The sequence below is a fragment of the Cupressus sempervirens genome, chromosome 2 (assembly GCF_028749045.1).
Source record: "Cupressus sempervirens isolate cs-2001-9-10 chromosome 2, ASM2874904v1, whole genome shotgun sequence".
Lineage (NCBI taxonomy): Eukaryota > Viridiplantae > Streptophyta > Pinopsida > Cupressales > Cupressaceae > Cupressus > Cupressus sempervirens.
Genome location: NC_143119.1, coordinates 284,354,094 through 284,374,200, shown reverse-complemented (window position 1 = coordinate 284,374,200; position 20,107 = coordinate 284,354,094).

Here is a 20,107-nt window from a genome sequence, read left to right as displayed (position 1 = left end):
TTTTACTTGACAACTAGAGGTAGCTCAGCATCATCTTCCAACTTTTATCCTGACATCTTAACTTATGCAAATTTATTCTTTGCAGTATTCTTGTGTTCTTTTGGGTTGATGAATGATACATCTTTATATGTATCAGCTCTATGTGCCTTTCTAGTGCTTAATTTGATTAGGTGTGATCACTTGACCTCTTGGGTAAAGTGATCTCTCCATTTGATGTGTTGCATTCACCTTTCTTCTGCCATGCCTTCTTCATATATTCCCTGATGTAGTATGGTTTAGCCACCTGTTGTAACTTCCTTTGAAATGTGTCCTTATGCAATTTTTAGGAATGTGTCCATACTCTTGACAATAGTGACAACTTTTCCTTGTATTATAGTCCCAATTTTAGTGATGTGTATGATTAATTCCTCTTGCAGGCTAATTAGGTGTCCACATAGGCTTTGATATGCATTCAAATTCTCTATGTCCATATTTTTTGCAATTGTAGCACTGACCATCAAATCTTGATGTCCTCATGGTCTCGGTCTATAGTCTTGTGTTAAATGTCCTTACTTTTTGCACTTGTGATAGAAATTTGCATTTGTAGGCTTATCATGCTAATGACTATTCTTGCTTCTGCACACATTAGAGGTATGTCCCTTTTTACCACAAAAATGATGAGTAGGTTTAGTGTTCTTACCTTTGTTGCTCCTTTCTTCTATAGCCTTGGATGATTCTCCTTGTTTAGTGCTGATGTAGCCAAGTCCAGTGGTCTCATTACTAGCCCTTGGTGATTTCAACAATTGCTCAAAGTACTTGATCGCCTCATTGGTTTGTTGTAACTTTTTGCTATTTCCTTTTCTCTCTTCAATTCATTCTACAATTGTTCATTTTGTATCTTCAAGGTGGAGATCTCAATATCCTTCATGTCTAGCTCATGATGAGCATTCATCATCTGGCTTAAGGTGTCCAATTGCATGTTTGAAATCTTCTCAAATTCAATTGTCTTCTCTTGCAGCCTATTGATGAGATTTCTATAATCATCTTCTACCATGGCCTTGTCTTCAATAGCTATTTTCTTTTGTTCAGTCACTTCACAAAGCATTATGGCTTGTGATTCTTGTTCAAGCTTGAGTAATCTAATTTCTTTAGCTTGTGCTCTATTTTTCTCCATTAATTCTGCTATTGCTGCATCAAATTCCTTGGAGTATCCATTGGAAAACACTTATGAGGTGTCAATCTCCTTGTAGTGTATGTCATTTTTAGCTATGGCTATCTCCTTTCTTCTTTTCAAAGATTTTCTTAGTTCCACCCTGGCTTCCTCTACTTTATGTAGAGCTAGCTACACATTAATCACTTGATTGTCAATGATCTTCCCAAGTTCGAAGACTTCCATCTTCTAACCTTTTTCTCCAAGCTGTTAGGCTTCTTCTTGAGAGAACCAAGCTCTGATACCGATTGTTGGAATTTTCAAATGGGAAGAGTACTTCTGAGAGGGTGGGGGGCGGGGGGTGAATAAGAAGTACACAATTTTTATCCTTTAAAGCTCATATCTAAAAAAACAATTTGCATGCATATAAACATATAAAAAATCATGAAATGAAAGCATGCATCAACACATAACAAAAGAGATTTTGATAACCTAGAAACCCTCCAAGAATAAGAAGGTAAAATTGGGGTGGGGATGACACCCACAAAAATTACTGTAGCAATGAGTTCAACCACTTTTGAGTGTTTGCCTTGTTAAAGGCCTACCCTGTTAAAGGCTACAACACACTATTAAATGTGACCTGTTGAAAGGATTTACAAACACTTTACATGAAGTGTCACCTTGTTAAAGGATTTATATAAAGGCTGTTAAACCCACCTAACTTAATAGGACTTTCTTGACCTTCTCCAAAAGTTCTCCTACCTAGCTGTTAAGCTAACCTATCACCATAGGATTTCAACCTCTAATACAATTGTGAGAGAGTATTAGAACATTTGACCTGACTGAATGCAATCTCAAATTGCTTCTTCTGATCTATACTAGATCTGATCTCTTAATATGTCCCCTATTCTACTTTGATCAACTGGATGTATAAATGCTGTCCTTTCCACTAAGTCTTTTCTCTTCACACTGAAATTTTGCTATAATCTCCCCTTATGCTATTTTCTTCCACTCATGAAATGGTGCATTCATTCTCCTTATAAAGAATGCAAAAAATTAGGGTTAGGTATGGATATGGATCTATGATCCATATTGAATCTCAAATTCCAACTCATACTTTGCATTTTTCTTATTGGTTACATGCCTTCAGCATTTTTCTGATTGGTTGCATGCAGATTGCATAGGGAATGTAAATGATTTGTCCTTATCCTTTTTCTCCTTCAAAATTTCTCTAAGTCGGCTCCAAAAATGGTTCACATCTTAGTTTGTGCAAATACAAACTCTCATGATGATCTTGCATTGCTCAGCACATGAAGTATTATTGATGCTCGACACATACTGTCTCTGGATTGCTCGACATCAACTACATTTTTTGGTTTTCTTGGCACTTGTTATATCCTGTATTGCTTGGCATATGTTGTTCTAAATTGCTCGACATCTAAATGATTCTGTTACTTGGCACATGAAAAATTCTTGTATTTCTCGACACATACTACACTGGGATATGCTCGACACTAACTATGATTCGACACCTATTGAAATTCTTTGCTCGACATCTATTGTGTACTTAACATGTATGATGAAAATGGTTAAGTGTGTTGACACTCATTTTTCAATACTATATTTGACCAACAAGCACCATGTTCCCAAGGAACTATAATAAAGTTGACCTAGGTTCTCTAGAAAGCTCTCAGAAAGTGAGTTTTAGATCTATAGTTGCAATTTTTCTATCTTGCTCCTAATTTTTATTGTTTGGTAGATGATGGCTTACCTTGGTCAAGCCCTGGATTGAGGAATCAACCTTTAATTGAAATATAATTGATAAAGGAAATGTTAACATCTAGTAGATCTAAATAATATCAAATAAAAGATAAAATTACCTCCATAGATGCAATTGAATTTAATATGTGATTTAGTATGTAGATGTAATAGCCTCAACTCAAAGAAACCAAAAGGGAAATCAAAGGAGCCAAAACTTGATGAATAGGAATGTATGTTACATGCCATGAATGATATAAAAACTTGGATGGATTGGGGTGATAAATCTTCTCCTTTGAATCCAAAATCCCCTACCATCTTGAAGGAAGATGCTTGGTACAAAGGGGAAATGTTTAAACTTGAATGCTTGGAAATACTTTCTTGCTTGAACACTTTTTCTTGAAATATTGAATACTTTGGATTTTTGCTCATAAAGAGTGTGGATGTCAAATTGAATCCCCAAAGCTTCCTTATATATACTAGTTTCTATTAAGGAAAGAAATCAAAACCAATTGTCAAGAAAAGATTTAATACTTAAAATGCCAAGGTATTTCAAGCATCAAGCCCTATAATCACTTGGACATAGGTCAAACCAGGTCAACCTCTACTAAACCAAGCCGACTTGGGGTTGACCTATTCCTAGAGTAGGGAGAAAATGGACCTCAAAAAGGCTTGAGATAATGTGCAGATGGACTGTGGAGATACATAGACTATCAAAAGACATGACCAGAAAGGTGGTAATGCAATACTTAAACAACCCTATATATTAGAAGACAAGAGATGATATAGAAGTGCAATATGGATTTAGAGGAAATTGAGATACTAAAGCTACACTAAGGAGGGATAAAAGGTCTTGAGATGAGGTGTGTCCAATTTAAGATGGTACAATACTTACATTGGATTGATGACCAAGAGGGACTGCTCTATAGAGGGAGGAGTCATATAGATGAAAGTGGAAAATATGCACCTTCACCATTGTTTTTGAAGGGGGAGAAGTAAGTATATGAAAAGGGATAAGTAAGTTGAGAAAGAGAACCATGAGCATGAACCATGGGGGGAAAAGTGAGTAGAGCATAATGAGTAGTTTGGGGAAAAGTAAGAAGCACCTTGAAAAAAGTAATGGGAGAAAAAAGTAGAGTAGAGAAAGGAAGAGCATAAGTAAGAAGAGCACTTACAAAAGACAAATAGAAAAGATCACACACACACACACACACACACACACACACAGAGACAGAGAGAGAGAGAGAGAGAGAGAGAGAGAGAGAGAGAGAGAGAGAGAGAGAGAGAGAGAGAGAGAGAGAGAGAGAGAGAGAGAGAGAGAGAGAGAGAGAGAGAGAGAGAGCATAGAAAATCGGTGATCAAGGACCAAAGGATTCAACTATCTTAGGGGGAGATTGTTGGCAAAACTATCAAAGAGTCAAGTTATAAGATCAATGAAGCTTACCAATAAGACCTTTTACATTTTGGTTTTCATTGACATCAAGACTAAAATGAAGTATCAACTAGTATGAGTTTGTGACTAGTGAAGTAAATGATGCACATAAGTACAACTCCAATCTATAGTGGAATTGAAGTATGGTGAAGATAAGTGAAGACAAGTGGTCTCCGCAGTCTTAGCTAGAAAAACTAGGCTAACTATAAGTGAAGACAAGTGGTCTCCACAGTCTTAGTTAGAAAAACTAGGCTAAGTATAGTTTGCTTCAAGAAAGGAGCCAAGCTAGGCAGAAAGGAAGCAACAACTGATAGTTTCATAAATAGGATGAAGAGAAGTCATCAAGGTTAGAGAACAAAGGAAATAAGCATGTGACTAGACATGTCACATGACAAGTGCATTCCACCTAACATCTAGAAGAATAGTGGAGATGTCACATTGAACTCCAACTAGAAGATAGGTGGGAGAATTTAAATTTGTATTCCTCCTAGTGAGCAAGCAAGGATCACAAGAAACCTAGGACTTTTCATAATGGGAAAGTGTAGAAGTTGATGAAAGCCAACTTCACAGCTCGCCAAGATCACCTACATGTAAATAACCTATCGAAGAGAAACAAAGGAGGAAGGGGCAAGAGCTTGGAGAAACTAAATGGACTTGAGAGAAAAATATTCCAACAAAGAAAAAGAATTTTCCATACAATACTCTCAATGCCAATATGTTATGAAATACAATAAGAAAGCCCGAATATAAAGGCCTCAAGGAATCTTCTAATGAGAAAGCCCGAATACATGTTTGTGTAAGCTAGAAGATGCTAGGAGATAAGCATGACAACTAAGAATACCTCCACAAAAAGTGGATTACCCTCCAAATAGGTGAAAGGATAAGTATGATAAGTTGTTGACAAGATGCACACAAACTTCTATGTTGTCAACACATAAAGCTATGATAACTCCTAGGTGACAACTAATGTCTAATGTATTTAACCTAAGTAAAATTAAGTAATAGCGTAAATAATAATAAATAATTATTTACTCTAACACCCTCCTTAAGTGCAACTTAGGGGAATGAACTCAAGCTCACAAAAGCTAAGATGAAATACAAAATGGGTCCTGGCAATAAAGCCATTTTAGGTACCCATTAAAAAATGCATAAGAAATACAATGCAATCTCTATAAATCGAAGATAAAGGAGAAAACCCAGTGGGAAAAAACCCTCTCCAAAAAGAGATAGATAAAAACCTAGTGAAGGACTGAAGAAGCCTCCAACTAGAGGAATGTTCCAGAAAACAAGAACAAGAAGATCATGAAGAACATCACTGAAACATGAAGAAGCCGAAAACTTTGTCAGAAAGAAGTTGTTGATCTGAAGAACCTCCATGGGAGAAGAAGGCATGAACCAAGAGTGTCTGTATGGTAGATGATCCATTTCACCAAAATGCATAGGTAGCCAGCCACTACAATCGCCTAGTATATAGGATTAGGTACTAAATACATAGCTCACACTAATGAACCAAGGAAGCATTAGGAACAATAGAATAACCCCCCTTAATGTAGATAGGGTGAGTTGACATGAAACTAAGAAAGTGGGCCCAAGGACTCTATAGAAGGAACCAAGAATAGTGAGAGAGAGTGAGAGGTACAAACACTTATAAAGGCACGTGTCACTGACACATCATGGGGCAAAAATGAAGAGGGTACAAAAGAAGCATACACCTATCCCACCATGGCACTTTATAAACATAGTACGAGTACAACTATCTCAAAACAACGTTCATGAACCTGAAATGCAAGAGTGACACTTTATCTTAGTGCATTTGCATAAAGATGCTTACAAATGATATCAATAATGATCAAAAAGAGAAAAAATTTGATACAATAGATAGTACAACCCAAAACAAAGGATCCCATGCAATGAAAATGATCCTTAGACCTGGAACACTCAAGATATCCACCATAGAGAAAAAACACCAAAAGCATGATAGAAAGAGCATGGGGTAGAATTTGAAAGAAATGACAACATTTTTGAAAAGTAGACAAAACAAACTTTCCAAAAATATAACATTTTCAAAAAAATGAGATGGGATGCACAAGATATGCTTGCCAAAGTGAAAAATAGAACATCCAACTTCAACTGCAACAATAGGCAATAAAACTACATGAAAACTAAAAAATACCTGCACCAATGTCTCCATCTCATAACCATCTTTTTGGTGCTTCTTTCGGATTGGAAAAATGCCTTTGTATGCTCAAGTTATGGCCAAAAAATTGAGAGTAGGTCAAAAAGGACCCTAAAGACCTTGCAGGAGTGATGATGCAGTGCTAACATCATGTTGATGTCAGCATTTCACATGCTTAAAATTGACGGCCTATCGATTGTTGTGGCAAGAAAAGACTTCCATGTGGCAATATGTACTTATTGTGCACAGATGTTGTGGCAGGGGCCACTTGGCACTTGTGGACAATACCGTGTGTGCTACAATGGTAGGTTGGCTAGTGGGCAATAGAGAAGTCATAGTTGGCCGTAGTGGCCGTAGGGGCGGCAACCACCGGTGGTGGAGGCACCAGAGCAGCGAGTGGTGGCCACAAGTGGGTGGCACCATGGTGGTTCTACAGTATTGCTGCTAGTGGAGGTGGCTACGTGGTGGTGGCGCTGCAACAACGGCCCAACTTTTTAAAAAGTTTTAATCAAAAAATTGTAATAAATGATAAAAAATGTGCTTGTGCAACCTCTCGGGGGGCAATTTTTTTTTTCCTAATGGTACAATAGCCAAAATTCAAATTTTTTATATGAATCTTGACTGTAATAGGCCTTTTGAACTCAATGGTAGTGTCCATTTAGGCCCAACATGCCCCAGAAACTTGCTCTTCCCCCCTGATTGAAGAAAGAAATCACAAACAAACTGGGGTTTGTGTCTCCGAATCATGGCTTCAAAAATCCTTCAATCATGAAGTAGTAGGGAGGCTCTAGTACCATGTACAAGTTGATGAAGGCTAACTTCACAGCTCACCAAGATCACTTACATGCAAATAACCTGTCAGAGAGAAACCAAAGGAGGAAGGGGAAAGAACTTGGAGAAACTAAATGGACTTGAGAGGAAATTATTCGAACAAAGAAAAAGAATTTGCTATACAATATTCTCAATGCCAATCTGTTATGAAATATAATGAGAGAGCCTTAATATAAAGGCCTCAAGGAATCTTCTAGAACAAGCTAGAAGATGCTAGGAGATAAGCATGACAACTAAGAATACGTCCATGAAAAGTGGATTACTCTCCAAGTAGGTGAAAGGATAAGTATGACAAGTTGTTGACAATACATACACAAACTTCTGTGTTGTCAACAATTCAACATGTAAAGCTATGATAACTCCTAGGTGACAACTAATGTCTAATGCATTTAACCTAAGTAAACTTAAGTAATAGCATAAATAATAATAAATAATTATTTACTCTAACATAAAGTACACCTAACACACACACTACTTGTAAAAATGGGGTAGGATAGAGGAAGGAGAACATGCATGATAAAGACTACAAAATTCAAATTTTGAATTCTTAGATTAGGGTTACAAGGAGATTACATAAGAAAAGCATAAAAGTCACTCATTTTGAATGAAAAAGGTGAAATGCATATTATGATAAGTTGGAACACCATTGAGATAGGCTAATTGCAATCAAAGAAGAAAAGGCAAGAAGAAAGGGTGATGGCATTGAAAGTTGAGGAGAAGTGTGTTCAATCAAGTCAAGGATCCAGACAAATAGTGGATAGGAGTTGCAAAGTCAAGGAGAGCCAAGCAAGTTGTAAACTAGTTTATGAGCATAAAGCTAATCTGAATCAAGCTAAGTGGCTACTACTCATGGGTCAATCATTTTGTTGTTCTATTATCATTACAACAATAAATCCCATTGTGAGTGGACTTTAGCAAGTTCTTTATATTGAATCCCCTAATAGGTTAACATTTTTGCTTGTGTTCTAAGTCCTTTAACTAGGGTACCTTTAACTAGGTAAAGACTCTAATAGGTCTCTTCCAAATCCCTTAACTAGGTGGTACTTAACAATGTCTTTGTAATCTTTTAACATGGATATGATCTTGATTGGGCACACTCTAAGAGGGTGCAAGATTTGTGAGTATCACCTCACAACCATGGTTTTTATCCTAATCAAGTTTCCATGAGATAAACTGGTGTTATGTGAGTGTACCTATTTGTCTTGCATGCAATGTTGTTTATCTATTGAATGATTAGAATACAAACAATTAAATCAGTAGAAAGGTAAATGATAAAAGTTTCACTTTATCAGTACAATATTGATTCAACCCCCCTCTTAGTATATTTAGTATTGTATGAACCAATAGTAAATACTATCTTTGTAATTGGACAGTGAATCCTCATCAATAATTGAGCTTTTCTTTTTGTAACACAACTCTTGATAGGGTTGTGATCTCTAACAAGGTTAATTCCTCTAACAATAACTAATGTAGTACATGTATGTAATGTCTTGTAACAGGGTCTCAACTCTTAACATTGATTTTTTAGACTAGTACATAGTTTTGAGTACTATACCCACCAGAGTTTTCCCTTAGCCATGGTTTCCCCAAATACAAATCATAGTGTTATGAGTTTTTATTACTTTACGCTTTATGCTTTACTTTCTCATATTTTTTATGCAAATGTTTATGGTTAATTTTTGAAGCTGAAAATTGTGGCAATACAAGGTCTCCCTGAGCTGGATCCAACAAGACAAACCTTGCAAAATTCCCACGCTTGTAGCTCCCACAACGAACAAAATAGTAAATTCTCATGAAGATGATTTTGGGTTTTACTCTCAAACTTTCCAATTCAAAAGTGAGAAGAGAGGAATTAAATTCCATTTTCAATATTTATTCACTTTTTGAGTGAATAATCGATTAGGGAAAATAACCAACCAACCTAGTTAAACCCTGAATCGACCCAAAAAAAAATAAGGCTATTCCTAGTAATAGGAATTCATCTATGGCAAAGCTACTAGAAATTAAAAATTAATTTAAAAAGCCCAAAAACCCAAAAACACAAAAATTTTCTTAACAACTTTCGTGATAATGCGAACCTTTAAATGCACAAACATGCTCATTGGTCTAATCAGATAATGCAAACGAGTTTGTCTTTTATAATCAATGAAAGGATTAATTAAACAATTAAAATTAGGATACGTTGACCATACATGGATGAAATTGGTAAAATATGAATGGTTGAATCACTAACTCCATGTGCCACAGCCAAGTATATAAATCCTTGACACTAAACAACACAATCAAGTGTAATTGCATATAATAACATAACCAAATAAATAAATGACTAATTTAATCATTTATTTAATTATACTGACATAATCCATTTACATCACTCACGTTCACATAAATCATAACAACAAAGGAATGAAGTAAATGATCACATCATTAAATCTATCACATATAATAATGAGAGATACATCCAAATACTGGATAACCATATATCATCATAACACACATTGTCATCTCAAAATCGCATCATCATACAATATGATCAACTGAATAACATAGTAGTCTAACATCTATGATATTGAAATCAAAGTATAACATTTGACCCTTAGGTCATCTCAAATGTAAAACATAAGTAACAAACATCTCTTGGATCAAAATATAACAAGGTAAATATCTGCAACACATAACCAATGAATCCAACATGGACAATTCATTTCTAATTATTTAAGAATTTAATAATGGTTGTTTAAACAACATGGAAGGACACTTACAACACATAAGATAACATAGTCATAAGCATGACTAACCACTGCTACAGGACCTTAGTCCAGTATAGCACGATAATAGTACATAGTGCAATCTTTGCACACATCTCAGGGTAATCATGGAATAACATCATGATACCACATTGATTATAGTAACCACTAACACAAACCTTAGTGAACCATAAATCAAATCATAATATTAGAACTCAGCCAAAGCATAATCAAAGCAACTGATACAGAACATAAATCAAATCAACTTAACAGTGTAGACCACTCATAGTCACAATCATGATCCCTTCTCAAGGAGAGATCAACAAGGTTGCATCCATTGAGATGACTTACAAAAGTCAAATGGGAGAGTGTAATGTCCCCACTTTAGTAGTTGTCCAGTTGTGTGACAATTAGTCTTTTATTTTATTTTATTAATCCCACATTGCTTGTGTAAAGTGGTCGACCCTCTAAAGTAGGAATAAAAGGAGAGCTTGTAGCTATTGTTAGGCACGGTGGAATGAGAAGAACATGGATGTGTGAGTTATAGATCTTTTCTTGGCATTAGAGGATGTCTATCCTCTCTAATGACATTCTAGACATCATTCCCTTGGGGTTTGGCCTTTGGAATTCATTCTATCAACTTCATTAATAGGCAACTTGGGCACATTTACAACTATAGGCAGATTGGGTGTAATTAGTGAGCTAAAGAGTTTGTTATGTATTTGATTTTATGATGCTGGAGTAATCAGTGAGTTTTCTTGTATTTAATTTTATTAGTTTGAAAACTAATATTATTTCAGCAGTAGTTCAATCTTCAGTTTGCATAAATTTCTTCTTGTTCATGTTATGTGGTTTTAAAATCTATTCAAAAAACATTAAAATCTTTATCAGTAGTTGGTTCAGTTCTTCAGCATTTCTAGGGTGCCCATTATAGTGGTACCAAAGCTATAAGTTTTGCCATCCTATGGAGGTCTTATAGGGAATTTGGGATAGCTAGATAAAGGGAAAAGTGTTTGACAAAATGTCAAAACACTAAAATCAAAAATTAAAAGGGCTAAGTATTTATGTTTGAGCATGTGACAGAGGCTTTATAATTTCTACAATACTAGAGCAAGACAAAGTAGGAGTTGAGATTTGTAGAGCGAACAGGCTAGTTCATCCATGTAGAGGGACAAACAATCCAATCATACAGACATAGAGGAGATATTCTTTGAACAATACAATAGTATGGGTGACCGAGATGACATGAATATAAGATTAGGTGGAGGTAGGAATACCAGTCTAGATTGGGAGGATGCAACATTCAGAAAATTACTGGGTACATTAGAGGAGGGGCAACATATGCAACAAGAGTAGAATATGTGAATGGATATGATGTTGCAACTTATGGATAGACAGATGGGCATTAATATTAATCTAGGTGATGTCAACAATGGAAATAATAATGGAGGCTGAGGCAACAACAACAGTCATGAGAATAACATTAATGGTAATAATGGACATGGCAACTATGGGAATGAGGCTGATAACTTTAGACATGTTGCATGCCTAGCTCGAACAACAAGCTTGAGACCTCTTCTACCCACCTTCCCACCCATAGATCCTGTTCAACTAGTTAATGAACAGTAGATTACCGAGTTACAAGATTAGTTTAGGAGGGATTGGGAGGCTAGTGGACAGGAGTTTCAGGTAGGTATTTCCTACAAAGATTATATGGACTTGAGGATGAGGCACATGCCTAGATTAGGGGGGAGAAATCAAAACTTTGAGATGAGAAAGAAAGTTGGGAAACTTTCTTTACCTTATTATGATGCTTCAGGGAAGATGACCACATGAGCTTGCATGCAAAAGGTAGATACATACTTGCAGTTGAATCCTATGCCCAAGAAGGAGGCTATAAAGTATGCGGCTATTCACTTGGATGGACCGACGCATGAGTGGTTGCACCATGGCATGGTAACCCTGGGGCATAATTAGATCACATCTTATGAGGAGTTCACTGAGAAGCTCATAGAGAGATTTGATACTAGGGATCCTTAGTTACAGTTTAAGGAGTTGGCACAACTCAAGAAATGGGGATTAGTTGAGACATATATTAGTGAATTTTAGAGGTTAGTTGTGTTGGTCATAGATATTTCAGAGAGGATTTTAGTAATGTTGTTTATGGATGGACTCTCAAATCTCTTGTGAGCTTGGGTCAAGGGGTATGACCCAACTATGTTACAAGAGGCCACTAAAAAGGCTCGTGACTTAGCACCTTCTTCCTTTAGGAATAGATTTTAGCACAGGGATTCATTTATGAAAAAGGACAAGGAGAAAGAAAAAAAATCTTTTCACAAGGATGCTTAGCCAAAAAGGGATAAGTTGGATAATGACACCTTGAATGAGTTGAGAAAGAAGAAGCTATATTTTCATTGTAGAGAACCTTGGGATTTATCTCATAAGTGTCCTCTCAAGGCTAAGGCAAATTGAATAGAGTATTTCTTAGCAGAGGAGTCATAGTCAAAGAGGGAGGATCAACACTTTGATTCAGACGAGGATAGCACTACAGAGGAGAGAAGCATTCCTAAGGATGAGAAGTCATTGGCACGATTAATGGAGGCTCAAAAGGCAATCACATTTAAGGTTATGGGTACTATCCAGGGGCAAAAAGTGATCTAACTCATTGATACCGAGGCTACACATAATTTCATAGATGCACAATTGGTAGCCAAGAGAGGTTTACAGACTAAGGAGCATGCCAAGTTTAGAGTCATGGTAGCTAATGGGGACATATTATTATGTACTTGGAAGATATCTAATCTTCACATCAGATTTGGAGATGGCTATGACTTGGAGGATGAGTTCTATGTAGTATACATGGGAGACTATGATGTTATCCTCGGCATGACATGGATGGCCTTCCTAGTAGAGTTCACACTCAACCTAGAAAAATTGGAGATGAGGTTTCACATGAGGGGAGAACTATTGTAGTTAGAGGACTTTCATATGGGAGTTGTAGAGTAGTCTCCGTGAGGAGAATGCAAAGACTTTTTCAGCATAATGATATAAAATGGGTTGTAGAATCTTTCACTATGCCAGCTTTATGGGAGCCACAAGTGAAGAGTCATCCACCAGATATCCAAGAGACACTTGATAGGCACACTAAGGTATTTGGCAAAATTTTGCATGGGATTCCTCTTGAAAGAGGGATAGAGCATGTTATTAAGCTCGAGGAGGGAGCCAAACTAGTTATGATTACTCCCTATTGTCATACTAAGAAACACAAGGATGAGATAGAGAAGGCAATTAAGGAGTTGTTGGAGATGGGGCATATCATGCCTAGTAAGAGCCCCTTTTCTTCATCAAAAGTATTGTTAAAGAAGAAGGATGGAATGGTGTGCATGTGCATCGATTATAGGGCATTAAATAAGAAGACCATTAAGAACATATATCCCATCCCATAGATAGATGAGTTGATTGATGAATTGCATGGTGCATGCTTTTTTACGAAGATTGATTTATAGTCAAGGTATCAATAGATCAGGATGAGGTAGGAGGACATTGAGAAGACAACTTTTAGGTGTCACTATAGCCACTTTGAGTTTTTGGTTATACCATTTGGACTAACCAATGTCCCTGCTACATTCTCGAGTTGCATGAATCAAGTATTCAAGGGGCATCTTAGAAGATTTGTTTTGGTTTTCTTTGATGACATTTTAGTCTTCAATAAGACTTGGGAGGAGCATTTACAACATCTTGAGATGGTGTTGTCCATTTTGGAGAAAGAGTCACAGTATGTCAAGGAATCTAAGTGTGAGTTTGGGTTGACTAAGCTACTATAAATTGGGCATATCATCAACACAAATGGAGTTCAGGTAGATCCCAAAAAGATTAGAGCTATTGTTGATTGGCCTACTCCTACGAACCTTACAAAACTTAAGGGTTCTTTGGTCTCTATGGGTTTTATAGGAGATTTGTTAAGGGTTTTTCATAGATCGTTGCACCCTTGACAAACCTTACCAAGAAAGGGGCCTTTGCATGGACAGGGGAAACTTAGAGAAGCTTTGATCATTTCAAGAAGGTGATGTCATCATGTCCAATATTAGATCTACTAGACTTCACAAAGCCATTTGAGCTTCATTGTGATGCATTAGGAGATGAGATTGGGGTAGTCTTAATGTAGGAGAAGCATCCCATTGTTTTTGAGAGCAAGAAGCTCTGTGGAGTGGAGAGGAGCTATTCCATCTATGATCAAGAGATGTTAGCTATTATGCATGCATTGGCCAAGTTTTTTCCCTACCTAGTTGGGGGGAAGTTTGTTATCAAGATTGATCACAACAACATCAAATACTTCACGAGCCAATGTGATTTGAATGATAGACAATAGAAGTGGATTAAAAAATTGTAGGCTTATGACTTTGACATTGAGTTTTTCAAAGGGAAGAAGAATGTGGTGGAAGATGCTTTATCTAGGAGACCTCATATTTATTCTCTAGTTGAGATTATACAAGATTGGAGAAATAAGATTACAACAGAGTATGCGAGGGACACTTGGGCATCTCGGTGATTGTAGGCACCATATAGGATGATCGTAATGTGGTGATGGACGGATTGATCATGTTCTAGGGTAGGATGCATTTGATTCCTTCATCATAGTTTAGGGAGGTAATACTAAACGCATTTCATGATGCACCTACAACTAGACATCCAAGGGTCTTTAAGACCTACAGGTAGATCTGTGAGTGATTCACATGGAAAGGGCTCAAGGATGATATTCAGAAGCATGTTAGGGAGTGTGTAGTTTGTCAGTAGAATAAGGGAGAGCACACATATCCTGTAGGGCTATTACAACCTTTTCCCATTCTGGATAGGAAATGGGAAAGTATTTCTATGGACTTCATCACTAGGTTACCACAAGTACAAGGGAGAGATTGCATCTATGTGGTAGTTGACTGGCTGAAAAAGCTTGCTCACTTCTTTTCTATTCCATCCACCTACACATCAACACAGGTGGTCGATCCTTTCTTTAGAGAGATATTCAGGTTACATGGGCTACCTAGTTTCATTGTTAGTGATTGGGATAGTAAATTTATGAGTGGTTTTTGGAAGGAATAGTTTGGATTGTGCGGTACAGATCTTACACCTAGCACTAGTTATCATCCACAAATAGATGGACAGACGAAGATTGTGAATAAAAGCGTGGAAGGATATCTAAGGAACTATGTGATTGCACAACAGAGATCTTGGGTCAAATGGCTATATATGGGAGAGTATTGTTATAATACCACTTATCATATGTCCATCAAGATTACTCCATTTGTGGTATTGTATGGTTATGAAGTGCTTAGCTTCATGGATCTAGTTTGGGGGATAGTAGAGTACCCAAAACCAAAGACTTCTTGTAGGATAGTCAGGATATTTCAAGGGTACTCAGGGAGAATATATAGCAAGCCCAAAATCAATATAAATTGTATGCCGATCAACATGGGATAGAGCAAAAATTTGAGGTTGGGGATATGGTTTACATGAGGCTACAACCATATAGACAATCTTCACTCAAGAAGAATAGAGCAGATAAGTTGAAGCTTAGATTTTATGGTCCCTATAGAGTGATTCGCAAGGTGGGTAGGGGTGCCTATGAGATTGAGCTTCCAGAGGGTAGTCGGGTGCATAATGTGTTTCATGTATCAAGGCTTAAGAAAACCATTAGTAAGAGAGTTGTGCCTTATGTAGATTTTCCACCATTAGATGAGGAGGGAAAGCTTGTATTGATTCTTGAGGCTATTCTGGATACCAAGGAAAGGACTCTGTGAAATAGGGTGATTAAAGAATATTTAGTCAAATGGAGACACCTGCTAGAGGAAGATGCTACTTGGGAGAGTGAGCGGGTGCTACAAAAAATAGGTCTGAGATTGCTTGAGGGCAAGCAATCTCAAGGAGGGTGAACTATAATGTCCCCACTTTAGTAGTTGTCTAGTTGTGTGACAGTTAGTTTTTCATTTTATTTTATTTATCCCACATTTCTTGTGTAAAGTGGTTGACCCTATGAAGTAGGAATAAAAGGAGAGCTTGTAGCTATTGTTAGGCATGGTGGAATATGAGAAGAACATGGATGTGGGAGTTACAAATCTATTCTTGGCATTAAAGGATGTCTATCCTCTCTTATGACATTCTAGATGTCATTCCCTTGGGGTTTGGCCTTGAATTTATTGCTATCAACATCATCAACAAGCAGCTTGGGTGCATTTCTAGCTACAGGAAAATTGGGTGTAATTAGTGAGTTGATGAATTTTTTATGTATTTGATTTTATGATGCTGGAGTAATTAGTGAGCTTGCTTGGATTTAATTTTATTAGTTTGAAAACTAATATTATTTCAGCAGTTGTTCAATCTTTAGTTTGCATAAATTCCTTCTTGTTCATGTTATGTGGTTTCAAAATCTATGCAAAAAACATTAAAATCTTTATCAGTAGTTGGTTCAATTCTTGGGCATTTCCAAGGTGCCCATTATAGAGAGGCACTGCATCATCCCCCCCAAAGACTAGGCCTACTTCTAGAGGCCTGCAATCCAAAAATAGAAAACAAACACACCAAGTGCAAAATCAAAATTGAGCAATTAGAATGACTCGTTGACTTCTTTACAAGTCCATCCAAATCATTCCAACATTCTCAAACCATTATGTCAACCCTTAGATAGGTTAATCACAAGAGAAAAGGTGTCACACTGACACAAGGTCCTCCAACAAGAAACCTTCTATGTGCTAGGAAAAACCCATCTAGTCATAAAGTCAACAATACAAGGTAAGGAAAAATACACTCTACCTCATCAAGAGGTGCCCAAATACGACATGTACCTACCATGTGATCAAAAAACTAGGTCAAAACACTATGCACTTCCAAAAAGAGTTGGAATCATGGGGAATAACCATTTGAAAATTCCCAAGAATACTATCATGCCTCCCATGAGTATCCTTGAATCCATGTAAACTCACCCTTTGAGAAAAGAGGATGACAATTTACAAAAAAAATGCACACCAAAGGATACTCACCACTACTAACCACCAAGCATAAGATCACTTAGTCTATATGATACAAAAGCTCAAATATCACTGGGAACTAGAGTTACATAACTCAACCAAACAAGGTATCACCTTTCCACAATGTTGCAAAGAATTCAATAGTGAAAAAACCATGTAGTATCTACATACCAATTCATAAGATGCTAACATGTGTCCAATGATACCATGTCCCTCCAATACCATGCTAGGAATACCACACCCAACCTATTGCTAAACTCAATCTCTAGCCTCAAATCAAACGTCAATGAGAAAACTCGACTGAGACAATCCCCTTGAAGAAACAAGCTTAGGGAGAGAGAAACTATAGAGTATTAGGACTAAGAGGGAGTCTCTCTCAACCTCTACACTAAATCAGCCCAAGATGAGTTAGGGAAAACTCACAATTCCACCAACCACCAACATACTCAAACAACACTAACTAGGCTAATGGCATAACCATGCTAGCCTACTTTCTCAAGAGAGAAAAGGATACAAAGATGTGCCAAAGTCAACACCCAAAAGGTGGATCTGGACTCATCAAAAGACTGAGTCACTCTCAAACAACAAGGCAACATCCACCACAAACAAGGAATGCTCACAAACCACACTTCACCTCACAAGGGTGGGTCGGTGCTATAGGAAACACAATAACCCAAGCATGAATCCCAACAGTACCTAGTAGATTATTAAGATTTGTTAACACTTCCCTAAGAATAACATGAAGGGTTAAAATTCTCCAATGACCATAAATATGATGTGTCATGATTGAATTGACCTCTACTTGATAAAGGGTACTTGGAACATCGATCTGCACCTTCAAAAGTGTGATCAAGTTGCTTGTTGTTCCCCAAGAATTTTTTTGCATTAACACAATCTCGCACAAAGTTTCTCATCAAACTAGGTGGGAAAGCGCAATGAACCAAGCAAGAAAATGCATGATCACTAATTTCTCGCACAAAATTTCAAATCAACACAAAAATTGCCTTCACTCCAGAGGCCATAACTTTCATGTCCAAACTCAGATTGACTTTGTTCAAAAGTGTCAAAAAGATATCAACAAGGCCTATGACATGATGGAGCTTAGAGAGTCCTAAAACCTAAGATTTTTAATCACTACTCAAGATAAAACATCATAGGCAACTCAGATTGTCTTGGTTACCAAGACCAGCAACAGATAAAATGTCCAAAACAACCAAAGAGCACACAAGACCAGAATGACATAAGACATGAAAAGAAAGGTAATTCACAAATTGAAACCATCATTACTTCTCTTTCATAATTTCATTAATTAGAGATAACATAAGCACTAATGCACAATAAAATTGAAAGGTTTTCAAAGCAAGGGTTCAAGAGTCACTTTCCATATAAGAAGTACCTATCTTTTAAAATTTCTTTCCAAAAAATCATTATGTTTAATCACCATTTAAATCATCTAATTATACTAACAACTTTACATCTACTACAAGCACACTAGCATGTTCTCTATGATATTATCCCTTGTACTCACTACCAGAGGTTTGAGATGAATGTGATAGAGTCACAACACACAACTGGGCAGAAGTAAAACACATTCAGAATAGTCATCATGAACCATAATAAAAAATATTAAATGGGGGAACTATAAACTCCAATAGTAAATCAGAAAGGAGCTCAATTCAAAAATAATTCAAGTGTGAAAACAACCACAAAGAGAGTGATAAATAAAATTTGATGACTATTCCAAGAGAGAAAAATACTGAAAACCAATGCTAGCCTAACAATGAGAAAAGTACCTCCAGCCAAATAAAATAAGGCATCAATCAAATCATGTTAGCATTCATAGCATGATGTTGTCATTAGCCTATTTCCCCACAGTCTCGTAGGATAACTAGGACATTAAAGGGGCTTAGAGGCCATTTGGCCTAGATAGTTTCAGTTGCAGGTCTTTCTGAGGGGTTCTGAGGCAACTTTGGGCATACTTACTATTTATAGTAAGTCATCTTGGACATGGCCGGACATTCAGTCATAGTGGTATGTCGATGGTAATTGTTTAAAATCGACAGGAAGACTTATTTATCATTGATAAGATTTTTTATGCATTGATAAAGCCATTTTATAAAGTTAAATTTAAATATTTAACTTTATTAATGCATAGACTATAGTTTGTGGGAAATATTTAAATTAAAAGAGTTCCCTTTATTTTTATAACACATTGGAGACATAAGGTACATAAAGGGAGTTATGTTTTATCCCACATTGAGAAAATGAAGGATTGAGCTCTTGTGAGAACACTATAAAAGAAATGGAAGAGTTTTTTTTTTTGTATGCTTGGATGAAGATTAATGTTATGCTACTGGATATCTGATTATCAGGCTTGGAGGACGAAATCCCTCTTTGCTAGCATTCTCTTGGCTGTTGGAAGACATAGTCAGGAGGATCAAGGGTGTTTTCACTTCAGGAAACACACTGGGTTTCATTTGGGGCGTTCGCATAAAGAAATTTACAAGGGTTTGAGGTGCAGATCTGAAGTTAGTTATTGCTATAGTGCCGCATGAACAACATTTTGCTACAGTACGGTGTGAACAGTGTTGGTATCAAGTTTACTTGTTTTTTTGGCTGATTAGAAGTTTGGAGGGCTGGCCGACTACGTCTACAAAATACTACGGCAACTAATTCCAGGTTTCTTCTGTCAAATTTTATTATTTTGCATAATAATTGTTGAATACAAGTCTGAATAGTTGTTGTAGCCTTTAAGGCAGCTGTAAGTGCACATCTACATTTAAAAATCACCCTTTATTAGCAAATTGAAAGAGTTTCCAGAGTTTTCATATACTATTGAATGTGTGCCAAGTGTTTGTGAAAATGTTATGATGTGTATTATGCATTTTAATGTCACTTCATAGTTGTTCGTAAATCTACTCATTGGAAAGCAATTTATTAAGGAAATCAGCTTTATGAGTTTGCATACAAAGTGTTTGACAATATTCCTTAAGTTAAATTTATGCAAGTCAAAGT